This window comes from Hemiscyllium ocellatum, chromosome 38 (assembly GCF_020745735.1).
Source record: "Hemiscyllium ocellatum isolate sHemOce1 chromosome 38, sHemOce1.pat.X.cur, whole genome shotgun sequence".
NCBI classification, from domain to species: domain Eukaryota; kingdom Metazoa; phylum Chordata; class Chondrichthyes; order Orectolobiformes; family Hemiscylliidae; genus Hemiscyllium; species Hemiscyllium ocellatum.
Window position 1 is genome coordinate 39,165,131 of NC_083438.1, and position 15,627 is coordinate 39,180,757.

The 15,627-nt window shown below is 46.4% G+C and overlaps 2 protein-coding genes across 4 annotated transcripts in view; one reads left to right on the forward strand and one right to left on the reverse strand.

Moving 5' to 3' along the window:
- Positions 1–1,696: 1,696 nt before the first annotated feature.
- The window catches only part of LOC132834019 (beta-1,4-galactosyltransferase 3-like), a 48,111-nt gene continuing 34,180 nt past the window's right edge, over positions 1,697–15,627 (forward strand). Inside the window, exons 1-2 of the mRNA XM_060852734.1 lie at positions 1,697–1,830; positions 11,927–12,064. The gene's annotated coding sequence lies outside the window, so the exon portion shown is untranslated. The remainder of the gene's footprint in view (positions 1,831–11,926; positions 12,065–15,627) is intronic.
- Positions 10,181–15,627, reverse strand: part of LOC132834020 (uncharacterized) — a 45,656-nt gene continuing 40,209 nt past the window's right edge. For all 3 annotated transcript variants that reach the window (XR_009647141.1, XR_009647143.1, XR_009647142.1), the window contains exon 2: positions 10,181–12,610. The gene's annotated coding sequence lies outside the window, so the exon portion shown is untranslated. The remainder of the gene's footprint in view (positions 12,611–15,627) is intronic.

The window sequence follows — 15,627 nt, forward strand, 5'->3', positions numbered from 1 at the left end:
ATAGCAGAAGTAACATTACTTTCCCATATCCCACAATTTCCCCTTTTTCCTTAATTACCATTTGTTATCTTCTGCATTTTTGTTTTAAGCCTCGCTCCCGAAATTCGCAAGGATCATTCCCGAGATTTCATCCATCTTGGTCTCACTCATCCCCTCATTATTTAGTCGATAAAGTCCCTCTGTCTGATTCCCTTTTAAGGGCATCTGTTTCATTAAGGCTGTCTCAGTCAGTCTCTGGGTGAGCCCTCCTATACAGGGTATGATACAACAGCCAATGGCCCCCAATACCCCGACTACTACTATCAGGGAAGTAAGGATGGAGACTACCATCCCCTTCCATCTTCCAAACCAGGATTCAGGCCATCCCGGGAGAGATGGGTCTACTCCTGAATTCTCAGCCAGTCCCTCTGCTAAGGTAGTCAATCCCCTTTAGGCCCGAGGAATTGAACCATCAGGCGCAGTGTTATTAGGAATAAAGGTCACACACACACGCACACACACACAGGCGCACACACACACGCGCACACACACACGCGCACACACACACGCGCACACACACACGCGCACACACACACACTTTTTCTGCTAAAATCATACCAAGGGCCATTCTGTTTTCCCATGCTATCCTACTTGTCACATCAAGCTAGTCTGATATTCCTTTAACCACATCCCTTGTATAATTTATAAATCACTGTTGATTATAGAAAATGTAATTTATCCAATCTACATTTTTATTAATTGTTACCCACCAGAAGAGAGCTGACCCAAAGCCTGCTGCAATCTGGGTACGAGCCTTGAACTCATCAGGTACCCCCATTGGGACTCCTACCGAATCGAGATAAATCCTGTCATCGAAAGAAGTATCTAACAGTGATCTTTTGCCCCTTCCCTGTTTCCCTACTATCTTTCCCTTCTCAAATGCCAGGGGAAATGGAATTGCCAACTGTACAATTGCCCATATCCCTCTCCAATCCGGAGGGAGGGTGGGTCTCAGTATTTTGCCCCCACAGTACCACCACAGATCCGCTCGGGAACCCTTTGCTGCTGAGTCGTTCCCTCCCTTCTCCGTTTCGGTAACATTTTTAATCTCTGTACACAATTTCAGCTCCCCCAAATCTCTAGACCTGGTCTACACACACACGGCGTGTGGTTTCCAACTGCGACGGAAAATGCAGGGGGAACTTGTCCATCTTTCTTCTCCGAGGGAGGTAACATCAGAGATAGGGAGGTACAATTCCTATCATTCCATGCAGTCTCATCCCGATACAGGGCTATCATACATTTCATGCCCTTCCTGTCTCGCTTCCACCCGAGCGGAAAGGGAACCACCTGGGCCACTGGCCTCCCGGAGGAACATGCAGAGCAACTCCTTCTGTGTGGACTTGTTACAGTATACTTTACCCATTCCACCCAGGCATTTGCATCCCCTATCCAGTTTCTATTTCGATAGTCTGTTTCAAGTCCTTTATCTCTGTAATTTTTATTACTTTAGGATCAGCGGGAGGGGTGAAAAGTTGTATCTCATTATCCAGTAGTTCCGCCCGTTTTCCCTGTCCGACACTAATTCAAAAACAGCAGCCCGAGAAATCCTTCCCGTTCGCTTTCATTTCTATCCCAAATGTTTCATTTAATTGTATCTCATAGGTGTCCCCCCCCAATTGCTTCATGTCATGTGGTTTTCTTTATTGTCAGGTATATTGGGTTACACTTTTTATCGGGACAATCGCGAGCTGGTTGGAAGGGGGCCCGGTGTACTGTGACGAGACCATTATACCAAGGACCATCCCCAAGGTCATCCCCACAGGACTGAAGATGTATCTCTGAGCTGCGGTACTGTCTCTAATTATCTACATCCCCACAATTGACTAAGCTGCATGCATCAGCGTCTATGACTTGTGGATTATCAGACTCAGGAACCATTAGTAACACAGATGAAAATGATATTTGACAAAATCCCAATACTAAGAGGGCGAGCATCATAACTCTAAACATTCCCAGTATTCTAAACATCATGCTGACGCACAAAACAACTTAATATACAATCCGACAGAAATAATCCCCGCGCTCGTGTCACCACTGTATAATCAGTTACTCAAAGTCTCTTTAGCCTGAGTTGCAGCGGGGCTTGCGTTGATTCAGCTCTCCAGACTTCTTCCTCAACTGGAGATTCCACTGGCCCTTTGATCCGACGGGAGTGAGTCCAGCCTTTCCCCGCCTTCCTTATTGCCGTCTCGGTCAAAAGAGCCTGGTCCGGCCCTTCCCAGCCCGGCTGCAGTTTAGTCTCTGTCCATGATTTTACTCAGACCCAATCTCCCGGCCGGATGGGATGAACGGTGAATTCCAGGGCTGGAGTCTGTGCCAATAAACCCTGTTTCCCTGGGGAAAGACAGAGAGGAGGACAAGCCCAGTATATACTTCTTTAAGAACAAATCTTTAGTTTTGGGAATTGGCAATTCTCCATGCGTTCCCAGATAAGGTAATCCAAATAAGATTTCATAGAGGGATAGTCCCAAATCTTTCCTTGGGGCTGTTCGTACTCACAAGAGAGCTATAGGTAAACATTTGGTCCAAGGGAGTCTGGTTTCTATTATCAACTTAGAGAGCTGTCGTTTGAGTGTTTGGTTCATTCTCTCAACCCTTCCTGATGATGGCGGGTGCCATGGAGTATGGAATTCCCAGGATATTCCCAACCTTTTCATTACCCCCTGTAACACTTAAGAGGTAGAATGAGTTCCTTGGTTGGAATCTATACGGTGTACTAGCCCATATTGGGGAATGATGTGCTCCAATATTGTTTTAGACCCCCCCACTCGCAGCAGCAGTAGCTAGGGGCTATGCCCCAACCCAACCGGATAAATGATCTACTATGACCAACATATATTTTAGTCTCCCTACCCTGGGGAACTCAGTATAATCTACGTGTATACTCTGGAAGGGTCTCAATCCCGGGTCTCTTCCTCCCAGGGTCTGTTTTCTCAAGGCTTTTTTATTCACCTTTCTGCAGATTATACACAATCCCTCACATATTTGTTTAGCAATTGTATATATTCCTTTACATCCGTATTCCCTAAGAACTAAATCACACATTGCCTGTACTCCCCAATGGCTGCCCTGATGTGGGACAGCCATAATCTCTCACATCATCATTTTGTTCAACATTTCCCTCCCATCAGGTAACACCCAATGCCCATCTGCTGTTTCTGCCGGCCCTGAATCTTCCCTTTCCCAAGGGTCAAGCCCAGAAAGCATCCTTTAAATCTATCACACTAAACCATTTGTGGTCATGAGGGATCTTACTTCATCTCTAATCAGTCCCTCAATTACTGGCTGCAGTCCTCGTGTCCCTTCTATGGAAATGGGATGTTGTCGCTCACAGACAATGTCCCCTTCCCTTTTTAAATGTATTTAAGGGAAGAGATCTGTAGTTTAGATTAGATTACTTACAGTGTGGAAACAGGCCCTTCGGCCCAACAAGTCCACACCGACCCGCCGAAGCGCAACCCACACATACCCCTACATTTACCCCTTACCTAACACTACGAGCAATTTAGCATAGCCAATTCACCTGACCCGCACATCTTTGGACTGTGGGAGGAAACCGGAGCACCCGGAGGAAACCCACGCAGACACGGGGAGAACGTGCAAACTCCACACAGTCAGTCGCCTGAGTCGGGAATTGAACCCGGATCTCAGGCGCTGTGAGGCAGCAGTGCTAACCACTGCGCCACCGTGCCGCCATCGTGTCTCCACGATTCCCTTCCCTAGCCCATACAATAGGGTCTATCTCTCTCTCTCCATATCCTCTGTCAACATCGCCATTTGTACAGCTAATTCTTCTTCCTGAATTCCAATCTCCAGTCCTAAGAGGATAATTAAGTCTCTCCCTAGTAAGTTACTTCCTATATCGGGGATATACATCACTTCCCCTGTGACCCTGTCCTTAGGACCTTCTATCATCATCGGTTCAAATACTGGGACAGTAAACCCCTCCCCTTTCACCCCAGAAACAGTAATTGACCGTGTCGACATTTCTACTTTAGAACATAGAACATAGAAAGATACAGCGCAGTACAGGCCCTTCGGCCCTCGATGTTGCACCGACCAAATCCTACCTAACCTACACTAGCCCAATAACCTCCACATGCCTATCCAATGCCCGTTTAAATGCCCATAAAGAGGGAGAGTTCACCACTGCTACTGGCAGGGCATTCCATGAACTCACAACCCGCTGTGTAAAGAATCTACCCCTAACATCTGTCCTATACCTACCACCCCTTAATTTAAAGCGGTGTCCCCTAGTAACAGCTGACTCCATTCGCGGTAAAAGGTTCTCAGTGTCTACCCTATCTAAACCCCTAATCATCTTATACACCTCTATCAAATCTCCCCTAAACCTTCTTTTCTTCAATGAGAACAGCCCCAAGTGCCTCAGCCTTTCCTCATACGATCTTCCTACCATACCAGGCAACATCCTGGTAAACCTCCTCTACACCCGTTCCAATGCCTCCACATCCTTCCTATAGTATGGCGACCAAAACTGCACACAATACTCCAGATGAGGCCGCTCCAGAGTCTTATACAACTGCAACATGACCTCAGGACTCCGGAACTCAATTCCTCTACCAATAAAGCCCTGTACACCATAAGCCTTCCTCACAGCACTATTTACCTGGGTGGCAACTTTCAGAGATCTGTGTACATGGACACCAAGATCCCTCTGCTCATCCACACTACGAAGTAGCCTACCATTAGCCCAGTAATCCATCTTCTTGTTACTCTTACCAAAGTGAATCACTTCACACTTAGCTACATTGAATTCCATTTGCCACATTTCTGCCCAGCTCTGCAGCTTATCTATATCCTGCTGTAACCTGCCACATCCTTCCTCACTATCCACAACTCCACCGACCTTTGTGTCATCCGCAAACTTGCTCACCCAGCTTTCAAGCCCTTCCTCTAGATCATTTATAAAGATGACAAACAGCAACGGTCCCAAAACAGATCCCTGTGGTACACCGCTAGTAACTGCACTCCAAGATGAACCTAGTCCATCAACTACTACCCTCTGTCTTCTTCCAGCCAGCCAATTCCTAATCCAAACCTCTAATGCACCCTCAATGCCATACCTCTGTAGTTTTTGCATTAGCCTACCATGGGGTACCTTATCGAACGCCTTGCTAAAATCCATATACACCACATCTACTGCTTTACCCTCATCCACCTCCTTAGTCACCTTCTCAAAGAACTCAATAAGGTTTGTGAGGCACGACCTGCCCTTCACAAAACCATGCTGACTATCCTTGATCACATTATTCCTATCCAGATGTCTTGTCTCATGAGACAAGCCAGGAGATGGGAATCCTGTGCTATCCAGATGTTCATAAATCTTATCCCTTATAATTCTCTCTAAGACTTTGCCCACAACAGAAGTGAGACTCACCGGCCTATAGTTACTAGGGCTATCCCTACTCCCCTCCTTGAACAATGGGACCACATTCGCCATCCTCCAGTCTTCTGGTACTATTCCCGTTGACAATGACGACATAAAAATCAAGGCCAATGGCTCTGCTATCTCCTCCCTTGCTTCCCAGAGGATCCTAGGGTAGATGCCATCAGGACCAGGAGACTTATCTATTTTCATCCTTTCCAGTATTCCCAAAACCTCCTCCCTACATATTTCCAGGCCATCCATTCTAATCACTTGTGACTCAATATTCACACCTGCAACAGTGTCCCGTTCCTGAGTGAATACTGACGAAAAGTATTGATTTAGTGTCTCTCCAATCTCCTCCGCCTCCACGCACAACTTCCCACTACTATCCTTGACTGGACCGATACCTACCCTAGTCATCCTTTTATTCCTGACATACCTATAGAAAGCCTTTGGGTTTTCCCTAATCCTACCAACTAAGGACTTTTCATGTCCCCTCCTTGCTGCTCTTAGCTCTCTCTTCAGATCCTTCCTGGCTACCTTATAACTCTCAATCACCCCAACTGAACCTTCACGCCTCATCTTTACATAGGCCGCCCTCTTCCCTTTCACAAGGGATTCCAATTCCTTATTAAACCACGTCTCCCTCACACGACCCTTTCCTCCCTCCCTGCCTGACTGGTACATACTTATCAAGGACACTCAATAGTTGCTCCTTGAACAAACTCCACATATCGATTGCACCCTTGCCTTGAAACCTACTTTCCAAGCCACACATCCTAAGTCATGCCTCACTGCATCATAATTTCCCTGCCCCCAGCTATAACTCTTGCCCTGCGGCGCACATTTATCCCTCTCCATCACTAGAGTAAAAGTCACCGAATTGTGGTCACTGTTCCCAAAGTGCTCACCTACCTCCAAGTCTAACACCTGGCCTGGTTCATTACCTAGAACCAAATCCAGTATGGCCTCACCTCTTGTTGGCCTGTCTACATATTGTGTCAGGAAACCCTCCTGCACACATTGGACAAACACCGACCCATCTAACGATCTCGAGCTATAGCTTTCCCAGTCAATATCTGGGAAGTTAAAGTCCCCCATAACAACCACCCTGCTACCTTCACTCTTTTCCTGAATCATCCTCGCAATACTATCCTCTACTTCTCTCGGACTATTGGGAGGCCTGTAGAAAACTCCTAACAGGGTGACCTCACCTTTCCTATTTCTAACCTCAGCCCAAACTACCTCAGATGGCGAGTCTTCATCCATCGTCCTTTCCACCGCTGTAATATTATCCTTGACAAGTAATGCCACACCTCCCCCTCTTTTACCCCCATGTCTGACCCTACTAAAACATTTAAACCCTGGAACCTGCAACAGCCATTCCTGTCCCTGTTCTACCCACGTCTCTGTAATGGCCACAACATCGAAGTCCCAGGTACAAACCCACGCTGCAACTTCACCTACCTTATTTCTTATACTTCTGGCATTGAAGTATACACACTTCAAGCCACCTTTCTGTTTACAGGCACCCTCCTTCGAAATCGATGCCTTGTTCCTAACCTCCCTACACTCAAGGTCCTGTACCCTGAAGCTACAGTCCAGGTTCCCATGCCCCTGCAGAGTTAGTTTAAATTCAGCGATGACCGTGCTGCCCCTGTATCTACTGGAAGACTACCTCTTCCCTACAGGGTCCCACCTTCAAGTTTATCAAGGGTTCCTGGTGGGTGCCCGAGGGCAGGAACCCCTGACACCCCTATTCATTATCAAAATTCATAAGCGGAATGGCCCTTGCTTCCCTTTGTAGATCAGGACACTCCCACCTCAAATGCCCTATCTTTCCACAATAACAGCATCCTGCCTGTGGAGACCCCCATCTCTGCCCCTGTCGCTCGAACCCTCTATCCAATGCTCCCCCTTGTCCTCTCCCTCTCCCCTTCCCTCCCTGCCCTACATGGTGCCACCCACCGCTCCAGTTGCTCAATATTGGTTCCATTCTTCTCTTAACCCCCTCACCAACCGCAGCTACCGTCATTTTCACCTTCTGTTCCTGTCTCTCATCCTCCCTCTCTTTACACACACTTTCTGTGCCTCCCTTAACAATTCATCTAATGGCTTTTCGCTCCACCCTTCTACCTTCTGGATCTTTCTCTCTATGTCTGGCCACGCCTTCGTCACAAAATGTACTTTCAAAAGACCCTGCGCCACTGGATCCTCAGGGTTCATTCCCGAATATTTCCGCATTGAGTCTCTTAATCTCTACAAGGAAGCTGAGGGCGTCTCATCTTTCTCCTGACTAACTTCAAAGGCTTTAGTCAGATTCTGCGACTTCGGAACTGCCTCTTATTCCTTTTAGAACCAGGTCTTTCAATTCCCTCATTTCTGCTCTACGCTCCGGGTTTTGATTTTCCCACTGGGGGTCTCTGAGGGGAAACTGCGTCTCTCCCTGTCCAGCATCCCCATCCCCAATCGGGTGTTCCCTGTCCCATATTTTAATGGCTGCTCCCCGTATTAGTCCCCTTTCCCCCCCAGTAAACAGTATATCCAAAATGGACATTAACCCAGCCCACGTACACAGACTGGGGCCCAAGAATTGATCAATTTGTTCAGACAACCAGGACCTTCATTTCCTTTTTAAACGTTCTGACCTCCCCACTGGTGAGGGGGGTCACTTACAAACCCAATCTCTTTGTCCCCTATCGGTACCTCCCGAAGGGGATAAGTCATTACGTTCTTTCCCCCTTTTTTTTTAAGACATATTGCAATATTTCTAGTTCCCCATAACATCAAACACCAATTCATCAATTCATGCTTGACTAACTTTAAAGCCTGTTCCTAACTTGTAAATATATTTATATATTTACGGTCATTTATTCAGTATTCAATATTTAAAATGTAAAATGCATACAGTTCCCAATTTTGAAATCCACTGTAATTACCCAGTTTTAGCCCCTTAATTTAAATCCAAAATTAGTTTTCTTAAGTAGTCCTGACCAATTATTGCTCGATTACAATGCTATAGGTCGTGAAATAATCAGAGCTGCCTTAACAGAATCTGTCTATTCAAGTTAAAAAAAAACTTCTAATGCATGAACAAGGGCCGAATCCAAGGTCTCAGATATTTACCATAGGATTTTGTTTTTATTGCAATCTAATGGTGAACTGGAACTGCAACTGCCCGCCATAAATCGCTTTAATGTAAAGATAGAAGAGATAAGTTAGAAACTGATAGTAAGGCGGTCATGACCTGTCAAAAGAACAGGAGTTATCACCAATTTTTTTTTTCATTAATCTCTATAGAATCCTTAACCTTAAAAGACATCGTGTTAAGTTTCCATAATAAAAACTCAGATTCAAAACAGTCCTGGAACTCAAGCTCCAGGGAATAAAACACAAACACTCAATCACCAACAAACAAATGTGCATTCAAACCAAATCACAAAGGGTTAAACTTTCTACCAGCCGTACAGCTCTGTTCATTCTCTCTCTCTCTCACACATTGACATATAAATTCAGATATTTACAAACCCAGTCTTCGTCCGAGCTGTACTTTGGCCAGAAGACAGCAGGACGAGGAATGGATTCCTTAGTCCATACAAAGCAACGATATTTAATCATCTTTTTCCCCTGTACAAGTATTACTTTTCCAATTCCACAACACCCTGCCCAACGGACTTTCAGGAGGTGTGTTGTAAGGGGCCCCGCCTCCATTTCCATTACCTTTTACTCCTTCTGTTTTTCCAGAGGCTATTTTCCTTACCCACGGCACAGCCCATATTGCGTTCCTTCATTAGTCCCTTATTAACGACTAAAACCCAATCCCAGCCACCAAGGCAGTACTTAAAAGTCAGTTTTCTGACCCTGGTCTGTGTACAGAGTTGCCTGGCCCCTTTCTGCCGTATGTTCTATCGATCTCCTGTCACTGATTCAGATGTCTCTCTCGTGGGATTCGTACCAGTCGCCCAAGGGAGCAGACCGAACCGGGACACGAGACCGCTCCTCATTGGGGAACGGGACGCCTCTTCCCAGTGTCCAGGGCCGGCCACTCCCCCCAGCGATGGAAGAACATTCCGGACAGCCCCACGGTGTGAGAAACTAAGTTCACTCACGTCAATAATTTCAGTCCCAGACAAGATCTGAATCAGTAGTGCCCTTTATTTCACACTTACAAGTGGGTGTGATGTCCACAAGGCAGGGACAACACACACTGAATTCAACAAATACTCGATATTTATATAATTTGGTTCCTACATTTTTTTTAATCTCATCGTTTCCCCCCCCTGTTTCCACCCTCCCCTTCCCTAAGACCGGTACCCATTACTCCTGTTTATCTCCTGTCTTATCCGGCCTGGTCTCTGACAAAATGCTTATTCCTGCCCTCACAAGGCCGTTTGACCCCATCCTGCTGTGGGCACAGCCTTGCCTCACCATTATCTACCCCCTCCATCTGTGCTGCCCCCCCCCCACAGCATCTTATCACTAAGCCCCTTTTAATTGGGGTTTGTCCCTGTGTGTCTGTAAAAGTGGGAAACAGATGTTTATACCGACTGTTTGTACAGGCATATTGAGTGTAACTGCCTCCCCTCACAGCATCTTATCTAGTGCCTGTATTATCTACCATTGTCTTACAGTCCTGTTACTCCCTTACAGACATTTGTAGCTAATACAAACAAACAATGATGTATTCCCTCCACATAGTTCCCATTCTTGTTGACCCAGCTCCCGGCTGAAACAATTACACACTGGGTGTGAGTTCACTTATTTTTATATAATCAGTTATAATTGCAGAATAGCAGAAGTAACATTACTTTCCCATATCCCACAATTTCCCCTTTTTCCTTAATTACCATTTGTTATCTTCTGCATTTTTGTTTTAAGCCTCGCTCCCGAAATTCGCAAGGATCATTCCCGAGATTTCATCCATCTTGGTCTCACTCATCCCCTCATTATTTAGTCGATAAAGTCCCTCTGTCTGATTCCCTTTTAAGGGCATCTGTTTCATTAAGGCTGTCTCAGTCAGTCTCTGGGTGAGCCCTCCTATACAGGGTATGATACAACAGCCAATGGCCCCCAATACCCCGACTACTACTATCAGGGAAGTAAGGATGGAGACTACCATCCCCTTCCATCTTCCAAACCAGGATTCAGGCCATCCCGGGAGAGATGGGTCTACTCCTGAATTCTCAGCCAGTCCCTCTGCTAAGGTAGTCAATCCCCTTTAGGCCCGAGGAATTGAACCATCAGGCGCAGTGTTATTAGGAATAAAGGTCACACACACACGCACACACACACACGCGCACACACACACGCGCACACACACACGCGCACACACACACGCGCACACACACACGCGCACACACACACGCGCACACACACACACTTTTTCTGCTAAAATCATACCAAGGGCCATTCTGTTTTCCCATGCTATCCTACTTGTCACATCAAGCTAGTCTGATATTCCTTTAACCACATCCCTTGTATAATTTATAAATCACTGTTGATTATAGAAAATGTAATTTATCCAATCTACATTTTTATTAATTGTTACCCACCAGAAGAGAGCTGACCCAAAGCCTGCTGCAATCTGGGTACGAGCCTTGAACTCATCAGGTACCCCCATTGGGACTCCTACCGAATCGAGATAAATCCTGTCATCGAAAGAAGTATCTAACAGTGATCTTTTGCCCCTTCCCTGTTTCCCTACTATCTTTCCCTTCTCAAATGCCAGGGGAAATGGAATTGCCAACTGTACAATTGCCCATATCCCTCTCCAATCCGGAGGGAGGGTGGGTCTCAGTATTTTGCCCCCACAGTACCACCACAGATCCGCTCGGGAACCCTTTGCTGCTGAGTCGTTCCCTCCCTTCTCCGTTTCGGTAACATTTTTAATCTCTGTACACAATTTCAGCTCCCCCAAATCTCTAGACCTGGTCTACACACACACGGCGTGTGGTTTCCAACTGCGACGGAAAATGCAGGGGGAATTTGTCCATCTTTCTTCTCCGAGGGAGGTAACATCAGAGATAGGGAGGTACAATTCCTATCATTCCATGCAGTCTCATCCCGATACAGGGCTATCATACATTTCATGCCCTTCCTGTCTCGCTTCCACCCGAGCGGAAAGGGAACCACCTGGGCCACTGGCCTCCCGGAGGAACATGCAGAGCAACTCCTTCTGTGTGGACTTGTTACAGTATACTTTACCCATTCCACCCAGGCATTTGCATCCCCTATCCAGTTTCTATTTCGATAGTCTGTTTCAAGTCCTTTATCTCTGTAATTTTTATTACTTTAGGATCAGCGGGAGGGGTGAAAAGTTGTATCTCATTATCCAGTAGTTCCGCCCGTTTTCCCTGTCCGACACTAATTCAAAAACAGCAGCCCGAGAAATCCTTCCCGTTCGCTTTCATTTCTATCCCAAATGTTTCATTTAATTGTATCTCATAGGTGTCCCCCCCCAATTGCTTCATGTCATGTGGTTTTCTTTATTGTCAGGTATATTGGGTTACACTTTTTATCGGGACAATCGCGAGCTGGTTGGAAGGGGGCCCGGTGTACTGTGACGAGACCATTATACCAAGGACCATCCCCAAGGTCATCCCCACAGGACTGAAGATGTATCTCTGAGCTGCGGTACTGTCTCTAATTATCTACATCCCCACAATTGACTAAGCTGCATGCATCAGCGTCTATGACTTGTGGATTATCAGACTCAGGAACCATTAGTAACACAGATGAAAATGATATTTGACAAAATCCCAATACTAAGAGGGCGAGCATCATAACTCTAAACATTCCCAGTATTCTAAACATCATGCTGACGCACAAAACAACTTAATATACAATCCGACAGAAATAATCCCCGCGCTCGTGTCACCACTGTATAATCAGTTACTCAAAGTCTCTTTAGCCTGAGTTGCAGCGGGGCTTGCGTTGATTCAGCTCTCCAGACTTCTTCCTCAACTGGAGATTCCACTGGCCCTTTGATCCGACGGGAGTGAGTCCAGCCTTTCCCCGCCTTCCTTATTGCCGTCTCGGTCAAAAGAGCCTGGTCCGGCCCTTCCCAGCCCGGCTGCAGTTTAGTCTCTGTCCATGATTTTACTCAGACCCAATCTCCCGGCCGGATGGGATGAACGGTGAATTCCAGGGCTGGAGTCTGTGCCAATAAACCCTGTTTCCCTGGGGAAAGACAGAGAGGAGGACAAGCCCAGTATATACTTCTTTAAGAACAAATCTTTAGTTTTGGGAATTGGCAATTCTCCATGCGTTCCCAGATAAGGTAATCCAAATAAGATTTCATAGAGGGATAGTCCCAAATCTTTCCTTGGGGCTGTTCGTACTCACAAGAGAGCTATAGGTAAACATTTGGTCCAAGGGAGTCTGGTTTCTATTATCAACTTAGAGAGCTGTCGTTTGAGTGTTTGGTTCATTCTCTCAACCCTTCCTGATGATGGCGGGTGCCATGGAGTATGGAATTCCCAGGATATTCCCAACCTTTTCATTACCCCCTGTAACACTTAAGAGGTAGAATGAGTTCCTTGGTTGGAATCTATACGGTGTACTAGCCCATATTGGGGAATGATGTGCTCCAATATTGTTTTAGACCCCCCCACTCGCAGCAGCAGTAGCTAGGGGCTATGCCCCAACCCAACCGGATAAATGATCTACTATGACCAACATATATTTTAGTCTCCCTACCCTGGGGAACTCAGTATAATCTACGTGTATACTCTGGAAGGGTCTCAATCCCGGGTCTCTTCCTCCCAGGGTCTGTTTTCTCAAGGCTTTTTTATTCACCTTTCTGCAGATTATACACAATCCCTCACATATTTGTTTAGCAATTGTATATATTCCTTTACATCCGTATTCCCTAAGAACTAAATCACACATTGCCTGTACTCCCCAATGGCTGCCCTGATGTGGGACAGCCATAATCTCTCACATCATCATTTTGTTCAACATTTCCCTCCCATCAGGTAACACCCAATGCCCATCTGCTGTTTCTGCCGGCCCTGAATCTTCCCTTTCCCAAGGGTCAAGCCCAGAAAGCATCCTTTAAATCTATCACACTAAACCATTTGTGGTCATGAGGGATCTTACTTCATCTCTAATCAGTCCCTCAATTACTGGCTGCAGTCCTCGTGTCCCTTCTATGGAAATGGGATGTTGTCGCTCACAGACAATGTCCCCTTCCCTTTTTAAATGTATTTAAGGGAAGAGATCTGTAGTTTAGATTAGATTACTTACAGTGTGGAAACAGGCCCCGCGGCCCAACAAGTCCACACCGACCCGCCGAAGCGCAACCCACACATACCCCTACATTTACCCCTTACCTAACACTACGAGCAATTTAGCATAGCCAATTCACCTGACCCGCACATCTTTGGACTGTGGGAGGAAACCGGAGCACCCGGAGGAAACCCACGCAGACACGGGGAGAACGTGCAAACTCCACACAGTCAGTCGCCTGAGTCGGGAATTGAACCCGGATCTCAGGCGCTGTGAGGCAGCAGTGCTAACCACTGCGCCACCGTGCCGCCATCGTGTCTCCACGATTCCCTTCCCTAGCCCATACAATAGGGTCTATCTCTCTCTCTCCATATCCTCTGTCAACATCGCCATTTGTACAGCTAATTCTTCTTCCTGAATTCCAATCTCCAGTCCTAAGAGGATAATTAAGTCTCTCCCTAGTAAGTTACTTCCTATATCGGGGATATACATCACTTCCCCTGTGACCCTGTCCTTAGGACCTTCTATCATCATCGGTTCAAATACTGGGACAGTAAACCCCTCCCCTTTCACCCCAGAAACAGTAATTGACCGTGTCGACATTTCTACTTTAGAACATAGAACATAGAAAGATACAGCGCAGTACAGGCCCTTCGGCCCTCGATGTTGCACCGACCAAATCCTACCTAACCTACACTAGCCCAATAACCTCCACATGCCTATCCAATGCCCGTTTAAATGCCCATAAAGAGGGAGAGTTCACCACTGCTACTGGCAGGGCATTCCATGAACTCACAACCCGCTGTGTAAAGAATCTACCCCTAACATCTGTCCTATACCTACCACCCCTTAATTTAAAGCGGTGTCCCCTAGTAACAGCTGACTCCATTCGCGGTAAAAGGTTCTCAGTGTCTACCCTATCTAAACCCCTAATCATCTTATACACCTCTATCAAATCTCCCCTAAACCTTCTTTTCTTCAATGAGAACAGCCCCAAGTGCCTCAGCCTTTCCTCATACGATCTTCCTACCATACCAGGCAACATCCTGGTAAACCTCCTCTACACCCGTTCCAATGCCTCCACATCCTTCCTATAGTATGGCGACCAAAACTGCACACAATACTCCAGATGAGGCCGCTCCAGAGTCTTATACAACTGCAACATGACCTCAGGACTCCGGAACTCAATTCCTCTACCAATAAAGCCCTGTACACCATAAGCCTTCCTCACAGCACTATTTACCTGGGTGGCAACTTTCAGAGATCTGTGTACATGGACACCAAGATCCCTCTGCTCATCCACACTACGAAGTAGCCTACCATTAGCCCAGTAATCCATCTTCTTGTTACTCTTACCAAAGTGAATCACTTCACACTTAGCTACATTGAATTCCATTTGCCACATTTCTGCCCAGCTCTGCAGCTTATCTATATCCTGCTGTAACCTGCCACATCCTTCCTCACTATCCACAACTCCACCGACCTTTGTGTCATCCGCAAACTTGCTCACCCAGCTTTCAAGCCCTTCCTCTAGATCATTTATAAAGATGACAAACAGCAACGGTCCCAAAACAGATCCCTGTGGTACACCGCTAGTAACTGCACTCCAAGATGAACCTAGTCCATCAACTACTACCCTCTGTCTTCTTCCAGCCAGCCAATTCCTAATCCAAACCTCTAATGCACCCTCAATGCCATACCTCTGTAGTTTTTGCATTAGCCTACCATGGGGTACCTTATCGAACGCCTTGCTAAAATCCATATACACCACATCTACTGCTTTACCCTCATCCACCTCCTTAGTCACCTTCTCAAAGAACTCAATAAGGTTTGTGAGGCACGACCTGCCCTTCACAAAACCATGCTGACTATCCTTGATCACATTATTCCTATCCAGATGTCTTGTCTCATGAGACAAGCCAGGAGATGGGAATCCTGTGCTATCCAGATGTTCATAAATCTTATCC